This window comes from Ovis aries, chromosome 18, assembly GCF_016772045.2.
Source record: "Ovis aries strain OAR_USU_Benz2616 breed Rambouillet chromosome 18, ARS-UI_Ramb_v3.0, whole genome shotgun sequence".
NCBI classification, from domain to species: Eukaryota; Metazoa; Chordata; class Mammalia; order Artiodactyla; family Bovidae; genus Ovis; species Ovis aries.
The window spans coordinates 32,947,653-32,970,167 of NC_056071.1; the positions used below are offsets into that span (position 1 = coordinate 32,947,653).

General features: G+C 42.2%; 1 protein-coding gene and 1 long non-coding RNA gene across 5 annotated transcripts in view; one reads left to right on the forward strand and one right to left on the reverse strand.

Annotated features, from left to right (window-relative positions):
* The window catches only part of STXBP6 (syntaxin binding protein 6), a 269,178-nt gene that overhangs the window by 152,242 nt on the left and 94,421 nt on the right, over nt 1-22,515 (reverse strand). The window lies entirely within an intron of this gene.
* LOC114109032 (uncharacterized) lies at nt 3,403-16,492 on the forward strand. The gene is made up of 3 exons (XR_003585739.3): nt 3,403-3,494; nt 3,593-3,775; nt 13,992-16,492. It is a non-coding gene; the product is annotated as an uncharacterized LOC114109032 (long non-coding RNA).

The window sequence follows — 22,515 nt, forward strand, 5'->3', positions numbered from 1 at the left end:
ATATAAAATTTCTATTTTTAGAATGCTTCCCAGGTGGCACAGCAGTAAAGAATCCTTCTGCCAATGCAGGAGATGCAAGAGACTTGGGTTTGATCCCTGGGTTGGGAAGATCCCCTGGAGAAAGAAATGCAAGCCACACCAGTATTCTTGCCTGGGAAATCCCATGGACAGAGGAGCCTGGAGGGCTTATAGTCCATGGGGTCTCAAAGAGTTGGACATGACTGAACAACTGAGCATACATTTTTAGAATACACAATTATGGAATTATAATAAACTTAGAATTATAGAATTAGAATTAACTAGAATAGAATTATCAGAGAAGGCAATGGCACCCCACTCCAGTACTCTTGCCTGGAAAATCCCATGGATGGAGGAGCCTGGTGGGCTGCAGTCCAGGAGGTCGCTAAGAGTTGGACACAACTGAGCGACTTCACTTTCACTTTTCACTTTCATGCATTGGAGAAGGAAATGGCAACCCACTCCAGTGTTCTTGCCTGGAGAATCCCAGGGACAAAGGAGCCTGGTAGGAGGTCGTCTATGGGGTCGCACTGAGTTGGACACAACTGAAGTGACTTAGCAGCAGCAGCAGCAGCAGAATAGAATTATCGTAAATTATATCTTCTTTGATGTTTTTTCTTCAAATCCAAGATTAGCCAACAGATCTCCACCTAGAAAGGCTTTCTTCTCAAATGTTGAATTGGCCTTGGAAATAATCACTTTCTCATAAACACATACCACAAAACAACTCAGCATCCATGTATAGACCAGAGAGAAATAACGTGGCAACTTTCATTCATATCTATTTTCACAGGAGAGATCTAGCCCAAGAGTCCAAAACAAATGAGAGAAATGTGAGAATGTTTGCTGAGCAAACTCCAGGAGATAGTGAAGGACAGGGAAGCCTGGCTTGCTGTATGTAGTCCATGGGGTCACAAAGAATCGGACACAACTTAGCAACTGAACAACAGCAATGTAGAGTCACAGAGTACATGTGAATCTTCCTTTGGTTTCAAAGGGTAGCTTTAGGTTGGCCAGGACCAGATAGATGTCTTTGAACTTAGCTTATTTTTGTGTCTGTAACTGATTAGCTTTGTTGGCTAGAGACCTGTGTTAGGTCATAGTCAAGACTGAGGGCCATGTGGGAGGCTAGTGGCTTCTTACTCTCTGTTTCATGAGTTCCAATTCGACTTAAACACTGGCCATTTGCCTTTTCAACGCTATTGCGTATACACGTACATGCACACAGACAGTGGGCAAAAGAATATGGGTAGATTGCTTATCTCACTTAGGGGATGCAGAGAGAGAGAGGGAGAGAGAGAGAATTAATTGCTCAGTCATGTCCAGCTCTTTGAAATCCCATGGACTGTAGCCCATCAGGCTCCTCTGTCCATGGAATTCCCCAGGAGCAGCATGCCCTCTGGATGCTGAGTTGGCAATGCTGCCCCAGCTGGAAAAGAGCTCTAGTTTGTAGTAAGATGAAGAAATGGAAATATATCCATAGGAAGAATGTAAAGGGAAAAAAAATTCACATTAACTTTGCAAAGCCCTGACCTTATATTTTGGTTTTCATCATATCCAGGTCACTATTGATTATCAAGATGTACTGTGATCAATGTAACCCTAAATAAGTAACGATATCATCAATTAAACCATGACAGGATGCTTTTTGACCACACACTTCTATTTCATAGCCTTGCCATGCAGAATGCGGGATCTTAGCTCCCATTGAACCCATGACCCCAATCTTGGGAGTGCAGCATCTTAAACACAAGACTGCCAGGGAAGTTCTCAGTTTCTTTCTAGAAGAGCTCTTTTTGCTTTAGATTTATCATAGATCATATTTCTCTGTTCCTATGCCTTTATATATACACTGAATGGTATACTCTTTTTGAAGGCAGCTTACAGGGCAATTAAAGCCCATCTACCTTAACTGATATGATGACAATATGGGCAGTTAGGCCCAGTCTGCACAGCAATCACATTTATGTCATGACTGCCACCTGGCTGATAACAATTTAAAGATGTCACAGATTCTAAGACACAACCCCCTGCAGAAGTAATAAAATGTGAAAAAAAATTTAGGAATATAAGAAATATAGTAATTTATATCATCATTTCTGACTATAGCTGACATGTTTTAAACATGTGAACATACAGAAACATGATAATTAAGCAATTCTTTTCCTGGCTGCAAGTTTGTTGTTTTTTTTTTTTTTAATATTCCCGTTTGACATTCAGCTTTATTGTCCCTGTGTATGTATGTGTGTGTGTGTGCACACACATACAGCCATTCAGCTGAGATAAAAGGATATTGCCTGTGTACATTCAGGTTTTCAGAGATCTGGGTAATCATTTTGCTTCCAGTATTCTTGGCTTTATGAATAGAAGGCATTTTAGAACTGCCAATCAAAAATCACTAATACTCTACCACTTTACAAATGCAGTGCAATGCTAATTAGGTACAAAATTATACACAAAAATTCTGCTTAGCTTTATGTGGGCAGGAAAATAATTCATCTTGTTTATCTACAAAGCACACATTGTACCAGGGAATGGAAATCACTTAAAACTTTATATAGGAGAGCATCAAGGCTAGATCCTTGTATTTGGCTGTTGGACAGAAGACGCAAAATATGCAGGCAGTGTGGAAATCTCAACATTAAAAAAAAATACAAGAGTAATATTAACCACAGTGTGTAAACAGATAACTGTAGGAGAGCTGCTTAACTGGATGCTGTGCCCTGCTTACCAACACTGAGGATTGCTTATCTCCTAATATCTCTGTAACAGCTATTCATAATAAAGTCATGCAAAGATTTAGTCTTTCAAAAGATTCCACTTCTGTCTTTGATGATTTTATGATTGCAATATTTAACTGCATACTTTATCTCTGCTAAAAAAATAAATAACACTCATCACAAAAGCCGTATCTATTTTATGTTAGACACTGTTCCTCCATTTCTAAGACATATAAAAATCAGTATCTATACCAAATCCCCTTCCAGATTCTACGGTCCAGAGGAAGCCACTCTCTCACATGTTAATAAGGAAAACAACAAAAAAGACAAAACAACGCTAGCTCATTATGCCAGAACTAAACTGCATTATAAGGAATGACATTTGGATTTTTAAATACTGTCTGCTCCTAATAGGGGCAAGTCAGGCCTGGCTTTCCTGGAAACAGAGCAGCAGAAAGCATCTCAGTGGTGAACCACACCCAGAAGCTTTCACAAAGCCCCTAAACATCAAGTCCTCTCCCCATTAGCCAGACATTCCTATTTGAAAAGTCACCATGCTGATTTAAGACATAGTCTAGCTCAGTTTCTGCATAAACACTTGTCCAACATGCTCAAATAAGCCTCGCTGGTGAACTATTAATAACAAAGCAGGGTGTTGATGTCCAGGGTGATGATATGCAGGGGGAGAAAGAGCACTCATGTAGTCAAGTCCAGGCACCCAGAAAGTACCAAAAAACCCAGAATTGAAAAAATTAGGTGGGTACAAGGGATTGAAAAGCAGAAAATTAGTTCTATCTCAACATTATACGAAAAGAAAATAACCACACTGCACTTATTTTCCTTTCTCTAAACAGGTATGATCGATTTGGATCAAGCTAAATACCAAGATGTTTTGTGGCACTTGCCCAATAGCATCTACATCCTTCATGGTGATCTGGTGGCCAAGGCAACAGAGATAATGCATCAGCAGGCCATATGGACGAACGTAATTCTGGCTCGTGGCGTCTGAGTGTCTTCATGACTTCTATTCTAGTTTGGTAAGTCTTGTTTCCAACCCTGGATGCTCAGTTAGACAACTGAATAGCAATGGTTTCCTCGGGAAACAACAGAGATAAATGCAAGATATTAACAAAAAGGTTCCATTAGAGGAGGTTACACAACACAAGTGTTATGTATGCTTGGAGTTACAGCTTTGTTGGGCTTAATCTGAGAAGTGAAGATGAGGAATTTTCTGTTGTTTCAAAGATGGAAATGGCCATTATCTCTAAGTCAAAGCTATCAAGATATGTTTATTGAATTCTTACTAGGTATACTGCATGCGTAATATACGACAATATTACAACACTAGAGCTATACTGTCCAACAGAATAAAACATGAACAGCATTCATTTTTAACAGCTATATTAAAAAGTAGAAAGAAACAGATGATATTAACAATTTATTTCAATTAACCTAACAGGTAATAAATATTAAAAGGTTGATGAGTTATTTCACGTTCTTTTCTTTTGTACTAAGCCTTAAAAATCTGGAGTATATGTTAGACTTACAGCACAACCTTCCTGGGGCTAGTTTTAATTATAAGTGTTCAAAGTCGTGTATAGCTGGACATACTGGACAGTACATCCCTAGATATAAATAGAATATAGCAAATTGAGGCCCCTTCCACAGCCTTTAGAAAGAGAGGGCCTGTGTTGCTTCTTTGCACAGCTATCTTAAAAAAGTTTGTCATTACTGACCTCCCACACTCCAATCCCCCAATACTACTCTCTTTTTGAGATAGTCATACTTTTTAAAATAAAGTTGAAAAGTGATGAAAACCCTAGAGATTAACTTTGAAGAATGACTGGCCTGTCCATCCAACTGATACCTAAAGAAGAACACCCAAATGGGGTGAAAAAAGATGACCTTTACTGGGATGATTCCCAGTATAAGATAAAATGACAAAACCTAGTATTTAGAAGGAATGGAGGATGGTTCCGGTTCTCAGACTCTTACTTCACATAGGCACAGGTAATCTTAGTGGGAATATGACTGCTGAAAGGGACAAGGCAAATAAAAGCTCAGAACTGTGATTATGGAAAACCAAAATTCATATTGAAAGCATTCAGCCAGATGGTAGATCCCTGGGCGAGGAACGAAGAAGTGTCTGTATAGTCTGTGGTTAAGATGATGTTCATCTTCCCTTTATCCTGAACCTGTCGTTGGCTGGTTTTCACTATTGCTCTGCTGTCTCATTTCTGACCCTTCAGTACATAGGCTGGCTGTAGACTGATAAGAACTGCAGGTCGATTTTTATGCTGGTACATATCAGAAACCTGTTGACCTGCAGGCAAACCTTTCTCCACAATCAATCCCCTTCCTTTCTCTTGCTCCAGTAACTTCTCCTACTCCACTCCATTTCACTCCAAACCCAGATAGATACTGAAACTAAGGAATCACATGGGGACCAGCCAAGTAGGGTCTATTATATCAGCTGGAGAGATGCCACAGCTATGACATCTGACAATGGAGGCGATTTCTTTAGGTTTTATCCATTAATTCAGTTAATATTACTGAGCAAATATTTTCTATGAGACACCAGGTTAGACACCATATTTAGGATGCTGAATAACACGTGGCCATTGACCTCAAAGCCCTGCCATGTAGGAGGAGAGAAGACGGGCAAATCTGAGCTGCGGGACAAGGTGACAAGGATGTACAAGGATACTGTGGGAGCACGGATGACGGGCGTCCACTCAGGCTGGGGGATGCAAGCAGGCATCTGAGAGAGACAACACGTGAGCGGAAGTTGGAAGGACTCACCAAATTCAGCTGAGTAAAGAAACAGGAAATGCGAGTAAAGAAACAGGAAATGCAATTAAAGGAAGTTGGAAGAATATGAACGTTCATCAGATTAATCAATACAACTGACTGGGCCGTGAAGATTGTATGTGGGGTTCAGGAAAACAGTGGAGATATTAATAATATATGAGTGTCAGAGGGTTGTGAGTAATAAAGAAAAAACAAAACACCAGCTCATTACAAGCTTCTCATTCTAAGTGGAGTTCCAACGAGCATAATCTACCCCGTTATGGGGTAGATTCTATATCCATGAGCTACATCAGGCTCACTGTCATGAATACAGAGACCAGTGATGGGTCCTCCCCGCCACGGTCAGGCCACGAGCCCTCCACCTGGTGCAGCCCCATTCCGATTCCTGGGTGTCTGCCCTTTCCGGGGTTGGTCCTTCCTTTTCCCTGTTGGCTCCTTTCTTGCCTTAGCGAGTACCATCTTATGTACTTAACTCAGGGACCACCTGTGTGAAAGCATTCCAGAAACTAGTACAAATTAAAGAATGAGGTGACGCTTCCCCCAGCCTCTGAGAGGCCAAGAGTACAGGACCAGATGCTGCTGGTTGAATGCCAACAGGCCGCCACGCTGTACAGCTGCACAAGTTCCTCCTCGGCACATTTGTCTGGGAGAGGGGCTCACTTCAACTCATCCTGTGTTTGAGAAAGGAGATTGTGAAGACACTCCCTGCTGAAGAGAGGGGAGAATGAAAATCTGGGGTTGGGATCACCTTGTCAACTTGTAAAGAACAATGATTCAATGAAACTGCAGGACGGAGCACGATGGAGCTGGACAGGATTCCTAAAAGAAAATGAAGGGAAGCAGAGGAAGCAAAAGAAAACTGGAAATCAACTCTTTTTAAGTAGGTCTTGAGTGACTTTTGATCCCATGGGTGGAGATCTTCACAGTGAAAATGAGATCAAAGGCATACAAGTGGTGCCATCTGAACCTCATTTATAGGGGAAAATTAGAACCATACTTCAAAGCAGACTGGATAACCAAATGCACACTGCCAACAATTCCATCCCAAGGAGGTGGAAGGGTGAGACCAGGAGGTTATCTGGAAACTGTTCACTCTTAGTGGGTGAAGGTGGGGAGGAGGAGGTGAGTGAGAAAGCTCCCCAGTGGTGCCAGTGTACCCGCCACATACAGTCACATCACCAAGTGGACGAGGTTAAGGACCATCAGGGACCACGGTGGGTGGGGACAGTGTGTTCCCTGGGAAACTGCCATCACGATGCATAGACATATTCTCTCTCATTCTTCCCAAGAATAATGAAATGGCCAGAATCCAATGGTCAGTTATCTTATCCTCATGGTTTTGTCACTGACAGTTTTATTTTTTATTCAGTATTTATTGAACACAGTCACCTTTGATCTGAGGGCAGGGAGTCCTGTGAAGACCACAACAAGAGCAAGTCAATTACCCACAAATGGCACAAATCTCCACAAGGGCTAATGGGGTGACTTGCGCCCTTTTGGCCTCTCCCCACCGCCGCAGACCAACAGCTAAGTGCATACGTAATTGTTTCTAAATTGACTGCTATGAAGCAGAGAAATCAAGAAGGGTATACTTACTAGTGACGAAGGAAATGACATGGCCCCAGAAGAAAAGAGGGTCAGAGAAAAATCTGAAGTTAATTAGAATCAGTTCTTCAAGGCGAAGACCCTTTCAGAAAAAGTGTATGTTCCCTCTCCAGGGGGTGACAGGGTTAGCAGTCTACCGTTTCCTTCTCAACAGAACCCTCATCTGGAGGGATGGGAAGGTGGCCCTGTGCTTTCCGCCTCACTCAGGGCTAAGCGTGGCCATGAGACTGAATCTCGACCAGTGAAAGGCACTTGCTGGTCACCTGGCTTTCTGGGAGAGCTCTTTGAAAGCTGACACACTCCTCTTGCCTCCTGGGTTGCCCTTTCTGCCTTCCAGAAAGGCAGGTTGTGACCCTGCAGGTGGGCCACTCCTCTTGCAAGCACAAGGCAACTCAAGCCAGAGAATACAGACAAAGCTGAAAGGCAGAGGAGCAGTGATACCAGCCCTGGACCCCTAGCTGAAAACATGCATACCCAATTTAGCAAAGCCACTGTTTATTCAAGCTTTTCATTATGTACAGTGGGAAAAAAGAATCTTAACAGATAAATAATTCTCAAAGTTCCATCAGAATCAAAACCTTACATTTTTTACATCTCTCAGTTTTCTGCTCTTTATGCATTTCTGTAATTAAAATCTTTGGTATAAAAGGTACACTGAGTGAAAACTGCCAGGTTTCATTCTGAAGTAAAAAAGGGCATCTGAAAACTTAATTGCTATGGATAATAAAGACCAGTTTTTCTTTAGGACTGAGCTGAATATATTTAGGACAATGCACAGCTATATAATTGGATTTGAAGATTTAGAAAGGAATAAAAATTGGTTTCGCTAGTTAGTATAATGTCTCTATCTTGACCTTCAAATAAAAACCATTAAAAATTTTGAACAGTAGGCACTCCAGCTTTGACTCGGAAGTACCAAAGATCTGGAATGAATGAATACTTGTTTTCTTACTTTAAAAGATTTGTAATTTAGTGATTCAAACTTGTTCCTTATGTATATAGTTCACTGAAATTCATTTGTCACTTTTTGTATGAAGTCACATGAATTTCTTACATGCTTTGTTTTCCCTCCCAAACATATTCTGAACAGAAATTTGGGTGTTTTTGTTTTTGTTTTTTTGCAGCTTCTGACTTTCTCCATCTTTCTTTAGCCAGTCAAAAATGTAGCTTCCTCCCTAAAAAGAGGTCAGAGTATGCAACAAAAAGCTGTCAATTCAAGGAACTAATGAGTGAAAGCAGCCTCACAATTTACTTTTTTCAATATTTGTGTATGTGTAATAGTAACAGTAGGAGGGATGCTATGGAGTTCTGACATTGCACAGAAGGTCTGGGCACTGTAAGTCTTGCGTGTGCTGACCACCACCAAGAGCAGCCAAGAGTACAACCACCTCAAATGTGGGTGGGCAGGCTGGCTCTCAGGCAGAGGTAGATAAACACAGAGGTTATTCTTCCTGCTTTAAAACCCCCAATGCAAATGTTCTAATTAAAGTCATTTAAAAATGCATCCAAGACACAGAGGGATTCACACTGGATCTAGGAACAATCAAAATGAGTGAAGTCAAGAGAGTAGACCAATAAAGGTTGATGGGTCAAAAAATTAACCTTAAAATGTTTGCCCCAGTATCTGGCGGACTGGATATACGTATTCTCAGAGAGTGTGTGTGACCACTGGCACCTAATAGAAAACCAAGACACTATATATCTGAAAGCAAAGAAAGATAAATTCAACTACTCTTTCCTTTAACAAATAGTTGAGTCTACTCAATGTGCAAATTTATGAAAGAAACAAAGATAAAAAGCATGTAACAGCACCATTTATGGAATATTTTCTGTATTCTAGGCAGTACATACTCTTATTACCATGCTGCTACTGCAAAGTCACTTCAGTCGTGTCCGACTCTATGCAACCCCATAGACAGAAGCCCAACAGGGTCCTCCATCCCTGGGATTCTCCAGGCAAGAATACTGGAGTGGATTGCCATTTCCTTCTCCATCTTATTACCATAGATATCACATAAAGTAATCACAGATAATCACAATGGTGTGCTCACTCACACTCACCTAGAGTCTGACATCCCAGAATGTGAACTCAAGTTGGCCTTAGGAAGCATCACTATGAACAAAGCTACTTGAGGTGATGCAATTCCAGTTGAGCTATTTCAAATCCTGAAAGATGGTGCTGTGAAAGTGCTGCCCTCAATATGCCAGCACATTTGGAAAACCCAGAGGTGGCCGCAGGACTGGAAAAGGTCAATTTTCATTTCAATCCCAAAGAAAGGCAATGCCAAAGAATGCTCAAACTACCGCACAACTGCACTCATCTCACACGCTAGTAAAGTAATGCTCAAAATTCTCCAAGCCAGGCTTCAGCAATACATGAACCGCGAACTTCCAGATGTTCAAGCTGGTTTTAGAAAAGGCAGAGGAACAAGAGATCAAATTGCCAACATCCGCTGGATCATCGAAAAAGCCAAAGAATTCCAGAAAACCATCTATTTCTGCTTTATTGACTATGCCTTTGACTGTGTGGATCACAATAAACTATGAAAAATTCTGAAAGAGATGGGAATGCCAGACCACCTGACCTGCCTCTTGAGAAACCTATATGCAGGTCAGGAAGCAACAGTTAGAACTGGACATGGAACAACAGACTGGTTCCAAATAGGAAAAGGAGTATGTCGAGGCTGTATACTGTCACCCTGCTTATTTAACTTCTATGCAGAGTACATCATGAGAAACACTGGGCTGGAAGAAGCACAAGCTGGAATCAAGATTGCTGGGAGAAATATCAATAACCTCGGCAGAAAGTGAAGAAGAACTAAAGAGTCTCTTGATAAAAGTGAAAGAGGAGAGTGAAAATGTTGGCTTAAAGTTCAACATTCAGAAAACTAGGATCATGGCATCTAGTCCCATCATTTCATGGCAAATAGATGGGGAAACAGTGGAAACAGTGAGATTTATTTGGGCTCCAAAATCACTGCAAATGGTGATTGCAGCCATGAAATTAAAAGATGCTTACTTCTTGGAAGGAAAGTTATGACCAACCTAGGCAGCATATTAGAAAGCAGAGACATTACTTTGCCAACAAAGGTCCATCTAGTCAAGGCTATGGTTTTTCCAGTGGTCATGTATGGATGTGAGAGTTGGACTATAAAGAAAGCAGAGTACTGAAGAATTGATGCTTTTGAACTGTGGTGTTGGAGAAGACTCTTGAGAGTCCCTTGGACTGCAAGGAGATCCATCCAGTCTATCCTAAAGGAAATCAATCCTGAATATTCATTGGAAGGACTGATGTTGAAGCTGAGGCTCCAATACTTTGGCCACCTGATGCGAAGAGCTGACTCATTGGAAAACACCCTGCCTGATGTTGGGAAAGATTGAGGGTGGGAGGAAAAGGGGACGACAGAGGACAAGATGGTTGGATGGCATCACCGACTCAATGGACATGGGTTCGGGTGCACTCTGGGAGTTGGTGATGGACAGGGAGTCTTGGCGTGCTGCGGTTCATGGGGTTGCAAAGATTTGGACACGACTGAGTGACTGAACTGAAAGTAAATGTAGTAGTATTAGAAATAATCATCCCTAACATTTACTGATCAGAGCTTTAAGAATGTAGAGAAAGAGAGGAAGTATAAGAAAAGAGTACCCCAGGATAAAGCCAGAGTCTCCAAATTTAAGAAGTAAGGAATAGGAAGGACATCTGTAGTAGAGACAAAGATGAAAGTTAGTGACGTGGTAGCAGGATAAGCAAGAGAGTATGATATGTCTGATGTCAAGAGAGGAATGATTTTAAGGCAAAGAGATGTCAACTGTGTTGAAAACTACCAAGAGATAAAGTGAAGAGGAAGGGGAAGCTAGCCAATGGGTTAGGTGGCACAGAGGCTCCTGTCAGGAGCAAAGATCAAGTGGGGAGGGTCTTGGTCAGACTGAAGCGGGCTAAAGGGTACATGAAGGGTGAATAAATAAGTACTCAAAACAATTGCAGACATCTCTCCAGGTAAATGAGGCAAAGAGGAAATGCTGGCAGGAGGTCTGGGGTCATGAAAGGATTATTTTTTAAACGGAAGACCTGAAAGTATGTAGGTGTAGTTATGGGAACAGTTTTCTAGAGTTGGATGAAGAAAAGATACCAGAAGAACATGGGAATGAAAGTCGCTCAGTCATGTCTGACTCTTTGCCACCCCATGGACTATACAGGCCATGGAATTGTCTAGGCCAGGATGCTGGAGTGGGTAGCCATTCCCTTCTCCAGGGGATCTTCCCAACCCAGGGATAGAACCCAGGTCTCCCACATAGCAGGCAAATTCTTTACCAGCTGAGCCACAAGGAATCCCACCAGAAGAGCACAGTCCTTGAAAAAGTAAGACAGTATGGGATACAGATGACACAGAGGGAAGGACTAGCCTTTGAAAGGAAACAAGGAGACAAAGATAAATTGGGCCAGGATATTTTAGTAGTTGGATAAAGAGGCTAGAGCCTTGTAACTTAAGTTCTATAATATGAGCAACTGAGACACTGCTCATAAGTAACAACCTAAGAAAGCAAAGTCGTAGCGGATCACTATCAAAGTCAAGTGCTTATTAACTACTAAAGAGAAAGTGGCCCGATCTATCAGTAAAAGTCTCCCCGAATAATCCAGTCTTGATTAACAAGGTGAAACAGGTCTTCTCCAGTAGAAAGTAAAGGGGGAGAGCATTATTAATTACACAGAGCTCCATATGTGAAGGGAAAGTGAAAGAATCTCAGTTTTCTGACTCTCTGGGACCAAGCTGGTTTGAACAAGCAGCTGTGGCTGTGCTCAGACAAGAGCGACAGCCACGATGGGAACAGCTCACAGAAGGGAACCCAGATGGATCTCTGAAGAAAATAGGGACTGAGAATGACGTGCCGACAGAAGGGCAATGGAGAAGAAATGAGAAAATCCAGAACAACTGCGGCAGCTGCCAAGGAGGCATGGTGTACGCAAGCCCAAGAATGACACAGAAAGACTGACTACCAACGAGAAAAGTCACTGCCAACTACGGTGGGAAGGATCCAGAATTGGAAGGCTACTATTCACACATCAGCTACACAAAACAGAGATGTTTCCATAAACACAACCTCCATTCTTACACCCTGAGCATTCTTTACACAAGGAGGAAACGGACTCAATATGAAGACTGAGGAGGGGGCTGTTTGACACAACAGTAAACAGGCAGTGATAAGAATTATGAAATTACAGCTACAGTTTAATGACCAAAATGAATTCCAGATCCACACACTGCCCAGTTATAGGATGATATCACTGTCTGTCAAACAGGCTTCAAGAAAGGGAACACCTTCTCCCAGCATGACACTTCCCAAGATGTACTTTGATTTATAAGGATCCTTCATCGGAAGTCTCATCTCATTAGATAAGCTTCTATTTCTACACAGATTGATTTTTGCCTTCAAGAAGATCACTCAGATTTTCACTAATGACTAACAGCTTCTTGGGTCAGATCAGTTTCCAGTCTGAAAACAAACCTGAATATAAAAAATAAGTTTCCATATGCAGTCTCCTTTGCCCTAGTCTTAAACAGAAGGCCCAAAGCTCTACATCCCTGAAAGTGGGAGTGAGAAAAAATGCCAGATCTCACTTCCTTGGCAGATAGCAAAAATGCATGAAGAGGACTCACACTTTGAAAAAGTCCTAAAATGTGTGAAGATCCATTTTTGAACTCACAGTGGAACCTGATAAAAGGGCAGGGCTTTGTTGAGACTTCTAGGCAATGGCTCAGCCCTGCACTTGGACCCAAAGGCTCTCGGAGGGGAAACTAACAATGATGAAAAATCTGGATGTTATGCCCTTTAATGAAACTTTGAGCCTACCTCTCAAAGTCTGGGGATCAGATGCTTTCCACAAAGGATCTCCAGGAAGTGACAGGAGCCAGGCTATGGGGCAGGCACTCTGAAGCCCTGTGCCACTGAAATGTCTCACAGCCAGTACCAGACTCTCTGTGGTGGATTTTCTGAACTTAAAGAATTCTCTTGAAATAGAAAAAACCAAACAGGAACTGCCTTCTGCCCACGTGCACCTAGACAGCATCTTCAATGATTCCTAACAGCCCTTCTTCCTCCTTTGCTGCCACCTCAGCAGGGGCTCTCCCTGATTAACCAGGGGACCAATCAGGTGTACGGTTTTTTCCTAGCAAGACTTTCAAAAACTAATAGACGGTGACAGAGGAAAAGAGAAATCCCTGTCTCTGAGTGCAATGAAAACAAACAAACAAAAAGAGCACAGCGTTATTGATTCTGTCACACATAACAAGCATGAATGTGACTGGTTATAAATTACTCAACGATATCACACAGGCTCCTAAGTGCTAAAGGAGATGGATCTTTGCCATGTTACAGCAACTGGCTCCATAACATGAAGCGGAGTGCAAGACCTGTGGGCATGCTAAAGCTGATCCTACCTTCTTCTTACTACCTTGGTGCAAGACTTGACGCCCAGTGCCCAGGCTGATGACACCAGTTGGGAAGGGGATGCAGACAGAGCAAACGGAAAGATGAAGAAAGAGCTAAAAGTAGTTCTAGGGGGAAAGGCATGAATCCATATGAATGAGAACTAAATTCAAAAGAGAAGGGCACAGAGCAAGCACTGGAGGAAACACATTTTAGCTACAGGCAAAAGCTGGTTACATCCTGCTGGATACCTCACCATATGAGGCCATTATTTTGACGTCTAGTATCTTTTATTTAAAAGTATCAATACAAATATAAAATACATGGGCCAGAAGGTAGGCTTTTCTCTAAACTGAGTAGTGATTCTCTCTTCTCAAGTTTAAAAGTTTTCTTTAATCTTCCTGGTTTCAGAGAAATGCAGAAACTAAAAAGGATTCCACAGAAGAGTGAAACAGACAACTGGAAAGATGAAAAGGGGCTACCTGGGTTACACAGTAGCTGAGCTTGAAAATAAAAGACAGAGAGTCACCAGACTTCTACAAGTTCTTCCCAAAGGAATCAAGGCAAACAATTTTCTATTTTCATCGCAGTGAGAGAGATACACCCAGAGAAGATGGTTATAAACAAAGACTTGGATACTCTATAAATGGGAAATATTCCTCAGATGGAGAATGAATGATTTTGGCCATTAGTGTGGTCAAAATCCATTTCCTTAAAATTTCAGATTGCTAAAAACCATAATGTGTTGATAAGTTTTGTATCTAGAAACTAGAAGAAATGTCTTTTTTACACCTGTAAATTTTCAATTGCAAAAAGTCAGTTAGTAAACTTACATGCCTAGTATGTATAATTAATAAAGACCCCATATGTAGAGGGACTATACTTTACACATTGCTGTTCAGAGTGTAAAATGGTACTAGATCATCTCTTAGAAATGTGTTTGGCAGATATACCGAAGCTGAAGAAGTACATACTCTTCTATATAGTCATCATATTCCTGGTACATATCTAACATGAATACGTAGGTGCAGAGTCACCAAAAAACAAGAACATGTTCAAAGGAGCATGATTCGTAATAGCCAAAAACCTGGAATAAGCCCAAGCATGGATCAAAAACATAATGAAATGTATTTCAAACATACTGCATTTGTACTCTCCTCTCATGATCATTGGTTTGGAGGGGAGGAGGAATAGGAGTTGGGGATTAACATACACGTACTATGAGTACCTACTGTGTAGCACAGGGAACTATGCTGAATATTTTGCAATAACCTATAAGGGAAAAGGGAAGCATGCCGGCTGCGACGGACCATGTAGAACCAGAAAACTCAGCAGTGGCCACAGGATTGGAAAAGATCAGTTTCCATTCCAATCCCAAAGAAAGGCAATGCCAAAGAATGCTCAAATAGCCGCACAATTACACTCATCTCACACGCTATGAGTCTGAGTGAACTCCGGGAGTTGGTGATGGACAGGGAGGCCTGGTGTGCTGCGATTCATGGGGTCCCAAAGAGTCAGACACGACTGAGCGACTGAACTGAACTGACACACGCTAGTAAAGTAATGCTCAAAATTCTCCAAGCCAGGCTTCAGCAATACATGAACCATGAACTTCCTGATGTTCAAGCTGGTTTTAGAAAAGGCAGAGGAACAAGAGATCAAATTGCCAACATCTGCTGGATCATCAAAAAAGCAAGAGAGTTCCAGAAAAACATTTATTTCTGCTTTATTGACTATGCCAAAGCCTTGTACTGCGTGGATCACAATAAACTGTGGAAAATTCTGAAAGAGATGGGAATACAGACCACCTGACCTGCCTCTTGAGAAACCTATATGCAGGTCAGGAAGCAACAATTAGAACTGGACATGGAACAACAGACTGGTTCCAAATAGGAAAAGGAGTACGTCAAGGCTGTATATTGTCACCCTGCTTATTGAACTTCTATGCAGAGTACATCATGAGAAACGCGGGGCTGGAAGAAGCACAAGCTGGAATCAAGATTGCCGGGAGAAATATCAATAACCTCAGATATGCAGATGACACCACCCTTATGGCAGAAAGTGAAGAGGAGCTAAAAAGCCTCTTGATAAAAGTGAAAGAGGAGAGTGAAAAAGTTGGCTTAAAGCTCAACATTCAGAAAACGTGGCATCTGGTCCCATCACTCCATGGGAAATAGATGGGAAACAGTGGAAACAGTGTCAGACTTTATTTTTGGGGGCTCCTAAATCACTGCAGATGGTGATTGAAGCCATGAAATTAAAAGACGCTTACTCCTTGGAAGGAAAGTTATGACCAACCTAGATAGTATATTAAAAAGCAGAGACGTTACTTTGCCAACAAAGGTCCGTCTAGTCAAGGCTATGGTTTTTCCTGTGGTCATGTATGGATGTGAGAGTTGGACTGTGAAGAAAGCTGAGCACCGAAGAATTGATGCTTTTGAACTGTGGTGTTGGAGAAGACTCTTGAGAGTCCCTTGGACTGCAAGGAGATACAACCAGTCCATTCTAAAGGAGATCAGTCTTGGGTGTTCTTTGGACGGACTGATGCTAAAGCTGAAACTCCAGTACCTTGGCCATCTCATGCAAAGAGTTGACTCATTGGAAAAGACTCTGATGCAGGGAGGGATTGGGGGCAGGAGAAGAGGGGGACGACAAAGGATGAGATGGCTGGATGGCATCACTGACTCGATGGAATGTGAGTCTGAGTGAACTCCGGGAGATGGTGATGGACAGGGAGGCCTGGCGTGCTGCGATTCGTGTCCGCAGAGAGTCGGACACGACCGAGTGACTGAACTGACTGATAAGGGAAAAGAATCTGAGAAAAATATGTAACTGATCATTTTGCTGTACACCTGAAACTAACACAACATTGTAAATCGAGTATACTTCAACTACAAATAAAACACAAAACAGAATGAAGAACTGGGTATAGTTTTTACAGTAGAAGAGTACTTAGTAATGAGAATGCCCAAATACAGGTATATGCAAAAGGGTGGGTGACCTGATCTCACAAACAATATTGAGAGGAAGAAACCAAGCACTAACTAGTAATATTCTAGAATTTCCTAAGTTCTTAAACAGGCAAATCTAAACTATGGTGCTGGAAATCAAAATTCTGTTATCTTATAGGGAACAAGGGGTTGATAGGAGGTACACAGGAAGTTTCTGAGGAGCTGGTAATATTTGGGCTCCCCATCGGGGTGCTGGTTTTACAGAAGTGTTCCCTTTTGGGAAAATTCCCTGGACTGTACACTCACAATCTGTATACATTTTTGTATGTAAATATAAATTTAAGAAATTAAGAGATTGACAACTGTACTGTTTAGGCCTTATCTGAATCTCAATTACAGTTGCATGTAAACATGAAGTATTATATAGGTAAAAAAATCTATTTTCTACAGTTCATTCAAATTTTCACCCTTGATTGGAATTTATATACATGAGAGATAAATCTATATGGGACAACTGGGAAAGTTGAACACCAGCTTGATCTTTGATGATATTAAGGAATTTGCAGTTGTGATACTGGTACTTTGTGGTTCTTAAAGGCTGCTGTTTTTTAGATAGAGATATACACACACACACACACACACACACACACACACACACACACACACATATATATATGGGAACATTTAAGAATGAAATAAGATGATTCACATAAAAATGGTTCAGCAAGGGGAAATGGATGGGAAATAAATGCAATAGGACTGGCCAGGAGAGTTAACTGTTAAATGTTGATGATGGGCATATGGGGTTCATATTCTTCTCTTTACTGTTGCACATTTATAATTTTCCATAAAAAATTTAAAAAGAAGAAAATCCCATTCAGAAGAAGAATAAGCTTATTTTAAGCTTGTAGACCAAGTGGCCTACTTTAGTAAATACACATAAATATAATGAAGACATGTTAGCATAGTTTTCATGTATTATATTCATATTATATTCACCTATTTATTCTATAGACTTTTCTTCTCTCAAATGTTTTCTAAGCTTGCATAAGGTTCATTCCTAATTTTCTTCACAACTAAAAAGCAAATCTGAAGGTTTTACTTGGCTACTCCCAAGCATTATTTTATATTTCTCTTTTTGAGTTATTCTAGACAAAACTGAATTTCTGAAGTGACAGAACTGTGCTCTAATCATGCTCTACAAGCAGCATTTAATGTTTCAAATCATGAAAATTTAACCCTGACCCCACAATTAAGGCTCTCTTTATCATTAGAAGAAAATTATGAGTTGAAAGATTTTTAATTACTGTCATTCAAAATATACCAGGAAACAGATAAGTACCTCATCTCACTAGGCACAGGTAGAAAAGGTATATTTCCCTCTTGGTTTGTTTAATGCTATCAACAAATTTCATCAAACGAGCAAAATAAGAAAAGATATGAGCAAAGCCATAGCTCAAAAGCAGAAGCCACACCATGAAGCTTCGAAGAGTGAAGAAAACCCCCCCAACACACTTTAGTTTTTCACATACTTGGGAGCACATGCAAAATGCTTCAAGGAATCAGATCTGCTCCTGCTTAAACTTCTACTAAATTTCTGACAGCATGAAGATAAGAATAATGTCTTCTGCATCTCTGATAGCACTGCTTTGTGTCTAAAGGAATCAGCTTTGTCTAAATGTCTAAAATTCTGACTGCTGATAATATAGAATGTCTGCTGATAATACATAATAAAAGGTTAACAATATATAATAAATGTTAAATGAATAAAAAGCTAACTGGTGCTAAAGGGTAGCCCTAAGGCTTAAGAGTCACTGATACTCATAGCAGAGGTTAACATCATCTTCAGAACAGACAGAGAAAGGCTAAGGGCATGAAGCCAGGGAGCATGTAATAAGTACTACCTGCTCTTCTTGGGTGGGATGGTGGGGCCTCAGAGAGGGCTGGAAGGAGAGTGGGCCCCAGGGTGAGCTGAGCATCCTTGCAAGGGCTGACAACTCACAAGAAGAAAGGGGACAGCAAACTGGTCACTGGCTCTTCGACATGAAAGTAGCCAGTTCTTTTCCAAAGAAAACAGGCCCACCTACATATCTGGCCTGCATGGAGGGGGCTACCAAAGCTCCTTAACTCAGGGAACAACAAGGAAAATAAAGTTACTTCAAATCCTAACTGCTGTCTAAGGCATATAGGTCCTAATAATGACTCTGGTTGTTTTATCTCCATTTGGGGTTAAGATGGGTTTGGGCAAGTCTTCAAATGGGCTTGATTAAGCAAGCAGAGCAGGTAGCAGCTTGAAGAAGCCCTGGACTGCTCTGCATAAGGGCCGGGGGAGAAGAAGGTCCTCTAAGCAGAACCCTACACTCTTTATAACCAGGCGGCTCTGGGAAGTCCCATGAGGCCGTGCAACCTGGGCTCGGGAACAGGGGCTGCCTCACTCACCGTCAATACATGATTAGGAATACCCTTCCCCAACTCTAGTAAGGAAACTTCATGGCGTCTACACTGCTCACTAATGCCTTTTGCTCAGTCAGTGCCCTAAGTGAAGGCCTCATGGAGCACTGAGATGTGAATGTGAGTGACTCCAACCCAGTTATGACCACAGAAGAGATATGAGCAGAAGCAGATGAGGAGAGTTCAAGGGTTGTCTGGGTCCCACGGTAGTCTACCACCGAGGAGAACGTGGGGCATCTTTCCTGTAAAGTTGGTTTCTGTAAGGCAGTACTGCAGATGTACTGAAATAAATGATCAATAATTCCCTCTCAGCTTCTGGTGACAGGGGGATATTCTCTGAGGAGAGGGACACAGCCTGACACAGAAAGCAGTGGCTTCAGGAGGAAGCATGGAAGTTAAGTGCTCAGGCTCTGGAGACAGAAGGAGTTGGTTGGAATTCCTGCTCCAGTATTTATAGCTCTGTGGGATTAGGCAAGTTACTGGACCTCCTGCTACTTACTTCCCTCTTCTAATCAAGGGGCTTAACAAGCACCCGTGCCTCTCTTGGAGGATTATATATAAACATACATATATTATAATCCATATATATATACACACACACAATCCATATATATACATATGGTAGATCATGCATATAAGCTGTTTAGGCCAGTAACTGGCATATAATAAGTGCTCAGTTCACGTTAGCTATTTGTATTGCTGTTTCTATCTGGAAGTTCTTTTATGCTCAGTTGTTGGTCTATAGAGGGCTTCCCAGGTGTCACAATGGTAAAGAATCTGTCTGCCAAGCAGGAGACACAGATTCGATTCTTGAATCCGGAAGATCCCCTGCAGAAGGAAATGGCAACCCACTCCAGTATTCTTGCCTGGAAAATCCCATGGACAGAGGAACCTGGCAGGGCTGCAGTCCACAGGGTCGCAAAAGAGTCGGCCACGATAGAGCTACTAAATAACAACAACGAACTGGTTTAGAGAAATTAAGTTGAACATGGCAGGAAGGGAGAGTAACATCCTTAGTAAGATGTCTAATTAGTCAATCCCTTCCAAATGGTCAAAGGACTAGGGGGATTCTGGCAGATGTATGTTAAGGTGATCAACCCCCCAGGGTTGCTGTCCCACTAGACATGGGAGTCCTTGTCTGATGCCAAAGCTTCCACAGCCACACTTTCAAATTCCTCGGCTCTGGCTGCCACAACAGCCACCCTCCAGCTGCACCTTCTCCATTTTCACCACACAGGGGGAAGGAAAAGGCTTAAGGCTTAACATCTTTTCAGATCTGACCTCTGGGGTCCTGGCTGCCTCCTCTGTTGATCAGGACAAAGAGGTTGGAAGGTAGGTGCCTCAGCCACCTGGGACACATCTGCAGGATGAACTGAAAGCACGGAACTCTCACCAGGAGGACCAGTCAGACATTCAGTCCAAACGGCAAAGTGAGACGGAGTCATAGCCCTCAGTGGCAATAACCTGGGCATCAGGCCTATGGTGGGGGGCAGTCAGTGGCTGTGGGGAGGCAGTGAGGCTGCTCCTCAAGACACAGCAGTTCTCAGGCTACAGGGCTTCCAGGATCCGGCCCTGCTTCCCTCAGCAAGTTCTCCACAGGGACCAGGGCCAGGGGCCCCAACCAACCAGGTGGACAAGCAGAAGACGATGACCACAGTAGCAGGAGCTGCCATGCAACACACCTCCTGTGTGCCAGGAAACATGCCAGGTGCTTCACACGTACCATCTCTAATCTTTACAACCACACGAACACTCAGCTTTATGGCTGAGGAAACCGAGGCACCGAGAGGGGAAGGTATTCGTAGAAGATCACCCAGCGGGCACCAGTTAAGACCCACACTCAAGCCTGCTTGACTGCAAAGCCCCAGTTCTTTTCTTCACTACATCGTGCAGCTACTGGCTGTCAACCCCCATGTGCATCCAGAAGCATATGAGGGCATTTAATCTCCAACAGGCAAACAACTGAGTAATTGAACATGAATCGCCAACTAGGAATTTGCCAAATACCATTGCCAACTAGGTGTTTGATCATGTGGGTCAATGTAATTAAGGGGCGGGAGGGCAGTCGCCTTTGAATAGACTGGAGTTCCACAGAAAAGAATAAGCCCGCAGTAAGGAGTTAGGACCAAGTTCCAGAGGCCTGCCCATCCAGAGAAGAGGGCTTGCCACTGCCTACCAGGATGGAGGAAATGATCTCTCATCAGGGACAGACTAAGTCCTCAGAGGCAGGCTTTGGCTTCTAAAGCTTTTAATGACAGAAGAAAACCCAAATGAATGGCATTAGTCTGCATTAAAATGAACAAGGAGAAAATAGAATGATAAACCAGAAATTGGCTTTCAGAGGTTTCTTTCCCATCCTGAAAGCCTGTTATCAAACTGCAGGGAAGCCAAGTTCTTTGGGGACTGGCTGCCCAGCTTAAAGCCATAGCTGCGTATAGACTTGTGAAGACTGCCTGCTGCCTGTGGGGGTTTAAGGCTCTCCACCCAAACAATGACATTTTAAGAAGAAGAAAATTAAAATTGACAGTATATCAGCTTAAAAAAAAAAAAAAACAAAAACCTCATGCTAAACGACCAAGCTGGTGTCTGTGTGCTTTGTTCTTGTAACGCACAGATTGACTATATCTTCTAAACAAGATACTGAAACTCCGCTCTCGACAGGGCAGCACTCATGCTAATGCCAGGGCCACGGCACTTGGTGTCAACAGGCGGCATAGCCATAAGGCAGTCAGGGTGGGTCCCACTGTGTTCTTCCCTTGAATGTACTGCTGTTTAAGCATCCAGGGTATCCTCAGGGCTCTTAAGCTCTCTGAGGAGGGAGCTGTATTTTTCACGATTCAGCGCGTGCATACAGACACACAGACAGACAGACAGACACTATGCTTAGTCTGCTGTCGAACAGTATTTACTGAGGTTTCTGCTGTGCCAGCCTCTTGGCAGGTGAATGTAATTTCCACAGCAAGCCCACAAGGTATGAAGTGTTCCCACTGCCTAGTTGAGGTCGGTGGTTCACACAGGTCTGGAGCATCCTGTTTGAATGGGATACGGCTGAGCTTGACACAGAGCAGTGCCTGAGCCCTCCTATGCTTTCACTACACCAAATCTTTCAGCGTATTTAATGATGGTAAGTATCATCCTACCTCTTCACTTTAAACTGAAACTTGTCACTTATTTGCTCTTCAGAAAAGACATAATTTCTATCTTCAGAATGGATACTTTTATACATGTCAGTTTGACAGTAACAAAACTTGTGATCAAGCTCCTAAGGTGTATCAAATTCCTTGGACAAGAAACCCTCTTTGGCCTCTCCACAAAATTTCCATTCCTGCTGGAGCCATGTGCGTAGTCACCAGCTGCTGCTTTCTTGTCTTTTCTAGTTCATTCTCTACCAGATGACCAGTGACTCTTATTTCTGGTCACCAACAGAAGAACGCTTTAAAATGTCAGATGAGGATGATGAAGAAATTAACATTTATTAAGCGCTTATTATAGTCTGAAGCCAAGCAAGGTGGTTTATATATCTCAAACAATTT